The sequence below is a fragment of the Clupea harengus genome, unplaced genomic scaffold, assembly GCF_900700415.2.
Source record: "Clupea harengus unplaced genomic scaffold, Ch_v2.0.2, whole genome shotgun sequence".
Lineage (NCBI taxonomy): Eukaryota > Metazoa > Chordata > Actinopteri > Clupeiformes > Clupeidae > Clupea > Clupea harengus.
Window position 1 is genome coordinate 16,237 of NW_024880337.1, and position 8,118 is coordinate 24,354.

Below are 8,118 nucleotides of genomic sequence, written 5' to 3' on the forward strand. Positions count from 1 at the left end.
TGTAATTCACGCTAATTTTGGTAAGTGCTGTATGAAGACTTTGTGAAAGGTTTCTAAAAATTGTCGATGTTTGCTTGCAATATCATATTTAATCACTATGCTGCATTCATGTGATAATTGACAAATAAAATGCATATTCAAATTTCTCTCTAGGTCAAAATTAATTATTGTGACGTAATCATGTTTACATGTTGCCTCAGTATGGGCCTCTGTCCACCATATTTACTAGACTTTGGTCTGTGGACACTCCTTCTCTAGATCATATTATTGCTGCCAACTGTACATACTAGTGCTGTGCCTCAAAAAAGCTTCAACAACACAGATCAATTATGAATAACACAGATCAATCATGAATAACACTTCAGGGAATCATTCTCCCCTTCCTGATATCTCACCTGTCTTCATCTGAACAGAAGCAGCCTGGCTCTTTCCTCCATGTTGGAGCTCAGTGTAGACTTTAACAGTGTACTCAGTTCCTGGTTTCAGGCCTGTGATGACTCTGCTGCATGACTCAGTAGAGATGGACTTTGGCTCAGTCCCTTCACTCTGGTAAGAGACCAGGAAGCTGTGTGGAGTCTGCTCCATCTCAGGAGACACCAGCCAGCTGAGGCTAGCAGATGATGCAGTGATGGAGCTCACAGTCAGATGCTCTGGGACTGGAATCTCTGTATGGATTACATTTTTTTTATTTGTTTTCGTAATTCACGCTAATTTTGGTAAGTTCTGTATGAAGACTTTTTGAAAGGTTTCTGAAAATTGTAGATGTTTGCTTGCAATATCATATTTAATCACTATGCTGAATTCATGTGACGATTGACAGATAAAGTGCATATCCAAATTTCTTTCTAGGGCAAGTGTGACTTATTGTGACGTAATCATGTTTACGTGTTGCCTCAGTATGGGCCTCTGTCCACCATATTTACTACACTTTGGCCTGTGGAAACTCCTTCTCTAGATCATATTATTGCTGCCAACTGTTCATACTAGTGCTGTGCCTCAAAAAGCTTCAACAACACAGATCAATCATAAATAACACTTCAGGGAATCATTCTCCCCTTCCTGATATCTCACCTGTCTTCATCTGAACAGAAGCAGGCTGGCTCTTTCCTCCATGTTGGAGCTCAGTGTAGACTTTAACAGTGTACTCAGTTCCTGGTTTCAGGCCTGTGATGTCTGTGCTGCATGACCCAGTAGAGATGGACTTTGGCTCAGTCCCTTCACTCTGGTAAGAGACCAGGAAGCTGTGTGGAGTCTGCTCCATCTCAGGAGACACCAGCCAGCTGAGGCTGGCAGATGATGCAGTGATGGAGCTCACAGTCAGATGCTCTGAGACTGGAATCTCTGGATGGATTAAAATGTTTTTTTTGTTTTCGTAATTCACGCTAATTTTGGTAAGTGCTGTATGAAGACTTTGTGAAAGGTTTCTAAAAATTGTCGATGTTTGCTTGCAATATCATATTTAATCACTATGCTGAATTCATGTGATAATTGACAAATAAAATGCATATTCAAATTTCTCTCTAGGTCAAAATGAATCATTGTGACGTAATCATGTTTACATGTTGCCTCAGTATGGGCCTCTGTCCACCATATTTACTAGACTTTGGCCTGTGGACACTCCTTCTCTAGATCATATTATTGCTGCCAACTGTACATACTAGTGCTGTGCCTCAAAAAGCTTCAACAACACAGATCAATCATGAATAACACAGATCAATCATGAATAACACATCAGGGAATCATTCTCCCCTTCCTGATATCTCACCTGTCTTTATCTGAACAGAAGCAGCCTGGCTCTTTCCTCCATGTTGGAGCTCAGTGTAGACTTTAACAGTGTACTCAGTTCCTGGTTTCAGGCCTGTGATGTCTGTGCTGCATGACTCAGTAGAGATGGACTTTGGCTCAGTCCCTTTACTCTGGTAAGACACCAGGAAGCTGTGTGGAGTCTGCTCCATCTCAGGAGACACCAGCCAGCTGAGGTTAGCAGATGATGCAGTGATGGAGCTCACAGTCAGATGCTCTGGGACTGGAATCTCTGTATGGATTAAAATGTTTTTTTTTGTTTTCATAATTCACGCTAATTTTGGTAAGTGCTGTATGAAGACTTTGTGAAAGGTTTCTAAAAATTGTCGATGTTTGCTTGCAATATCATATTTAATCACTATGCTGAATTCATGTGATACTTGACAAATAAAATGCATATTCAAATTTCTCTCTAGGTCAAAATTCATTATTGTGACGTAATCATGTTTACATGTTGCCTCAGTATGGGCCTCTGTCCACCATATTTACTAGACTTTGGCCTGTGGACACTCCTTCTCTAGATCATATTATTGCTGCCAACTGTTCATACTAGTGCTGTGCCTCAAAAAGCTTCAACAACACAGATCAATCATGAATAACACAGATCAATCATGAATAACACTTCAGGGAATCATTCTCCCCTTGCTGATATCTCACCTGTCTTTATCTGAACAGAAGCAGCCTGGCTCTTTCCTCCATGTTGGAGCTCAGTGTAGACTTTAACAGTGTACTCAGTTCCTGGTTTCAGGCCTGTGATGTCTGTGCTGCATGACCCAGTAGAGATGGACTTTGGCTCAGTCCCTTTACTCTGGTAAGACACCAGGAAGCTGTGTGGAGTCTGCTCCATCTCAGGAGACACCAGCCAGCTGAGGTTAGCAGATGATGCAGTGATGGAGCTCACAGTCAGATGCTCTGGGACTGGAATCTCTGTATGGATTAAAATGTTTTTTTTGTTTTCATAATTCACGCTAATTTTGGTAAGTGCTGTATGAAGACTTTGTGAAAGGTTTCTAAAAATTGTCGATGTTTGCTTGCAATATCATATTTAATCACTATGCTGAATTCATGTGATAATTGACAAATAAAATGCATATTCAAATTTCTCTCTAGGTCAAAATTCATTATTGTGACGTAATCATGTTTACATGTTGCCTCAGTATGGGCCTCTGTCCACCATATTTACTAGACTTTGGCCTGTGGACACTCCTTCTCTAGATCATATTATTGCTGCCAACTGTTCATACTAGTGCTGTGCCTCAAAAAGCTTCAACAACACAGATCAATCATAAATAACACTTCAGGGAATCATTCTCCCCTTCCTGATATCTCACCTGTCTTCATCTGAACAGAAGCAGGCTGGCTCTTTCCTCCATGTTGGAGCTCAGTGTAGACTCTAACAGTGTACTCAGTTCCTGGTTTCAGGCCTGTGATGTCTGTGCTGCATGACTCAGTAGAGATGGACTTTGGCTCAGTCCCTTCACTCAGGTAAGAGACCAGGAAGCTGTGTGGAGTCTGCTCCATCTCAGGAGACCAACGCCAGCTGAAGCTAGCAGATGATGCAGTGATGGAGCTCACAGTCAGACGCTCTGGGACTGGAATCTCTGGATGGATTAAAACGTTTTTTTTTTCTTCTTAAAATGACTTAATAAAATTCGCACAAATTTAGCTAAGTGCTGTATGAAGAGTTAGGGAAAGAGTTCTAAAAATTGTAGATGTTTGCTTGCAATATCATATTGAATCACTCTGTAGAATTTATGTGACAATTGACAGATACAGTGTGTATCCAAATTTCTTTCTAGGTCAAGAGTGAATTATTGTGACGTAATCATATTTACATGTTGCCTCAGTATGGGCCTCTGTCCACCATATTTACTACACTTTGGCCTGTGGAAACTCCTTCTCTAGATCATAGTATTGCTGCCAACTGTACATACTAGTGCTGTGCCTCAAAAAGCTTCAACAACACAGATCAATCATAAATAACACTTCAGGGAATCATTCTCCCCTTCCTGATATCTCACCTGTCTTCATCTGAACAGAAGCAGGCTGGCTCTTTCCTCCATGTTGGAGCTCAGTGTAGACTCCAACAGTGTACTCAGTGCCTGGTTTCAGGCCTGTGATGTCTGTGCTGCATGACCCAGTAGAGATGGACTTTGGCTCAGTCCCTTCACTCTGGTAAGAGACCAGGAAGCTGTGTGGAGTCTGCTCCATCTCAGGAGACCAACGCCAGCTGAAGCTAGCAGATGATGCAGTGATCGAGCTCACAGTCAGACGCTCTGGGACTGGAATCACTACAAGGGTTGATCTGGTGGCCTCTGTAAATAAAAAAGTGTGGTTTTATATATATCATATACATACAGATGTATCTGTATTTCATACAGACAAATCTGTTTTTGACAGTGATTTCTCTTCCTCCATGTTTACCTTAACTTCAAACACAGATTCCACAGCAATATTGAATATGATCTGTTTCATGGCATAGTTATCATTATGTATAATTTTTTTCTTAAATGACTCGTTCCACGCCAAACGTACCAATTTAAGAAAATTTCCCCGCTCGACCATCTCAGATATAATGAACCAAGATGGCGCCACGGATGGTCGACACAGTGGTGCGCTCTCTTGTGCTTTTTATGTTTTTGTTTATTTGTACGGTCTTCAGCAATCCTTCTACGATTACTTTTTCAAGAGAAGAACTCATGAATGTTCGACATTCCTTTCCTCAAACCCTTTCACCGGACTTTACAGACCCAGAAACTTTTTTGGAGATATTGGTTGGTGGAGCAGCAGCTCTCTGTGGAGCTTGGAGGAGACGCAGGCGAGGGAAGCGCGCCGGAGCGCTGGTTAGACTGCGAGAGCGGGGGTTCCGAACTCCGCTCCCCTCGTTACATCTGGCAAATGTCCGCTCTCTGCCCAACAAAATGGAAGAACTGCTGCTCCTCAACAAAATAAACAGGGATATATCAGGATCTTCCGCCCTGTGTTTCACTGAAACATGGCTTGGTGAGTACATCCCTGACAGCATCCTTCATCTGCCGGGCTTCCAACTCCACCGCGCGGACCGCGTTAAGGAATTAACGGGGAAAACAAGGGGAGGAGGAATCTGCTTTTATATCAATGAAAGTTGGTGTACAGATGCCACAGTGCTATGGAAAATATGCATTCCTCACCTAAAATCCATATTCATTAACTGCAAGCCATTTTATTCACCGCGGGAGTTTTCCTCTTTCACTCTGGTCGGTGTCTACATACCACCTCAAGCCTGCGTTAGCGAGGCACTACGGCACCTGGCTGACCAGATAACCAGCACGGAGCGAAAATACCCAGACTCTCTACTGATTATCCTTGGGGATTTCAACCAAGCAAAACTCAGCCGCGAACTTCCGAAATACAGGCAGCACATTAAGAGTCCCACCAGGGACAAAAACACACTCGACCATTGCTACACAACACTGAAGAATGCATACCGCTCTGTTTCGCGTGCAGCTTTGGGACTCTCCGAATCACTGCCTGGTTCATCTCCTCCCAAGCTACAGGCAGAAACTTAAATCTGCAAAGCCTGTGGTGAAAACTGTGAGGAAATGGACCAACGAGTCAAAGCTGGAGCTACAGGCCTGCTTTGACTGCACTGACTGGAGTGTTTTTGAGGCTGCATCTACATCACTAGACAAACTCACTGACATTGTGACGTCATACATTAGTTTCTGTGAAGACATGTGTGTACCCACCAAAACGTACTGCATCTTTAAAAACAATAAACCGTTGTTCACAGCAAAGCTCAAGCAGCTTTGTCATGCCAAAGAGGAGGCCTTCATGAGTGGGGACAGGATCCTGTACAACCAGGCCAGAAACACATTGACTAAGGAGATCAGAGTAGCAAAGAGAAGCTACTCTGAAAAGCTGAAAAACAGGTTTTCAGCTAACGACCCTGCGTCAGTGTGGAGAGGCCTGCAGGACATCACCAACTACAGGAAATCCTCCCCCAACCCCATGGAGAACCCTCAACTGGTTGACGACCTGAATGTGTTTTACTGCAGGTTTGATCACCCCACATTCACACCCCTCACCCGCTCCAACTCAGACTTCACACAATCATCTGCACCCCCTGTTATCACCTCCCCTGACTCCCCACCGGCATTGACGGTCTGTGAAGAGGATGTGTACCAGCTCTTTCAGAGACAGAAGACAAGGAAGGCAGCAGGCCCAGACGGTGTGTCACCCTCCTGCCTGAAAGCCTGCGCTGATCAGCTGGCCCCCATCTTCACACGGATCTCCAACAGATCTCTGGAGCTGTGTGAAGTCCCCTCCTGCTTCAAACGCTCCACCATCATCCCGGTTCCCAAGAAATCCTCCATCACTGGGCTGAATGACTACAGGCCCGTCGCCCTGACGTCTGTGGTCATGAAATCCTTTGAGAGACTGGTATTGACCCATCTGAAGGGCATCACAGGACCCCTGCTGGACCCTCTGCAGTTTGCCTACAGAGCAAACAGGTCAGTGGATGATGCAGTCAACATGGGGCTGCACTACATCCTGCAACACCTCGACACCCCAGGGACCTATGCAAGGATGCTGTTCGTGGACTTCAGCTCGGCGTTCAACACCATCATTCCAGAAGTCCTCCTCACCAAACTCACCCAGCTCACTGTGCCTGCCTCCACCTGTCAGTGGATCACAAACTTCCTGATAGACAGGAAGCAGCAGGTGAGGCTGGGTGAAACAACATCCAGCACCCGGTCAGTCAGCACTGGTGCACCTCAGGGATGCGTGCTTTCCCCACTGCTCTTCTCCCTCTACACAAACGACTGCACCTCAGGAGACCTATCTGTTAAACTCCTAAAATTTGCAGACGACACATCAGTCATCGGCCTCATCCGTGATGATGATGAGTCTGTATATAGGCGGGAAGTTGAACAGCTGGTCCTGTGGTGCGGTCGCAACAACCTAGAGCTGAACACGCTTAAAACCGTGGAGATGACAGTGGACTTCAGGAGGAGCCCCCCAGCACTGCCCCCCCTCATCATACACAACAGTACTGTGTTGGCTGTGGAATCCTTCAGGTTTCTGGGATCCACAATCTCCCGGAATCTGAAGTGGGAACCCAACATCAACACCATCATCAAGAAGGCCCAGCAGAGGATGTACTTCCTGCGCCAGGAAACGGGCAGGAAAAATCACTGCAGACCCCTCACACCCCGGACACAAATTATTCAAACTCCTCCCCTCTGGTAGACGCTACAGATCACTGTTCGCCAAAACCTCCAGACACAAAAACAGTTTCTTCCCCCTCGCCGTCTCACTACTGAACAACTAACCCACTGTAGCATATATATTTATATTTATATATTTATCCCTGCACTTCTCGCACTCTCCACTTCTTCTTTGCACTACTGTTGTGCAACATTTCACAGCTACTGTATATAGCCATTCCGCCTTGTACATACTTTCTTAAACTCCTTAGTCCATTGCACTGTTGCACTGTTTGTTTGTTTGTATTGTATTGTATTGTATTGTATTGTATTGTGTTGTATATTTTGTGTAAGCACACTGAGAGTCAATTTACCAAGTCAAATTCCTTGTTTGTGCAAACTTACTTGGCCAATAAAACCTGATTCTGATTCTGATTCTGATTCTGAGATTTGGCTGAAAAAATTCAAGGTTGTTCATACACTTCTTAATATAGTCCCAAATATATACTCCCAATAGTTTTGTCACAAAAAGATGTTTTAGGGGGGAGGGGGTGCCTGTACTTAAGATGCTTTTTTAGCAGTGTTTTCTGAAGAGCCATTTTCAAATTGCTATAACTAGAAAAGTATTTAAGCTAGCTCCTTCAAACTTTCTAGGCTTAAAATCCATACCATATGGATACCATTACTTGAAGAATGTGGACTTCCAAGGGTGTGGCTTGGGTATATCATAGTATTTGGGGTGCTTGAATTTGCTCAAAAATGTTACTCTACGCTCTGTTGAAGCATCTTTGAAGGCCAGTGGAAAGCTCAATGTGAAAGCTAGAGACTTGACATTATACACATACCTTCCTATGTATGTTCTGTATATTGTATTAAAAAACTGTTTCTATCTGATGAATGGTTGCAAATGGATGAAAACACATTTTGTGCAATATTTGGCATGCTATAGCAAAAAAATGACAGCATTTATCAACATGAAACTAATTGTTTTGGAAAGATTAGATATTTGTTCTTAACATATACAGTAAAACATTTGTGATGGTGTTCTGCCTCATTTTCTCAAAACATTTTTTTTTAAATATGGGATTTTTGTACACGCCCAGCATTCAATGGCCTATGGAAGCAT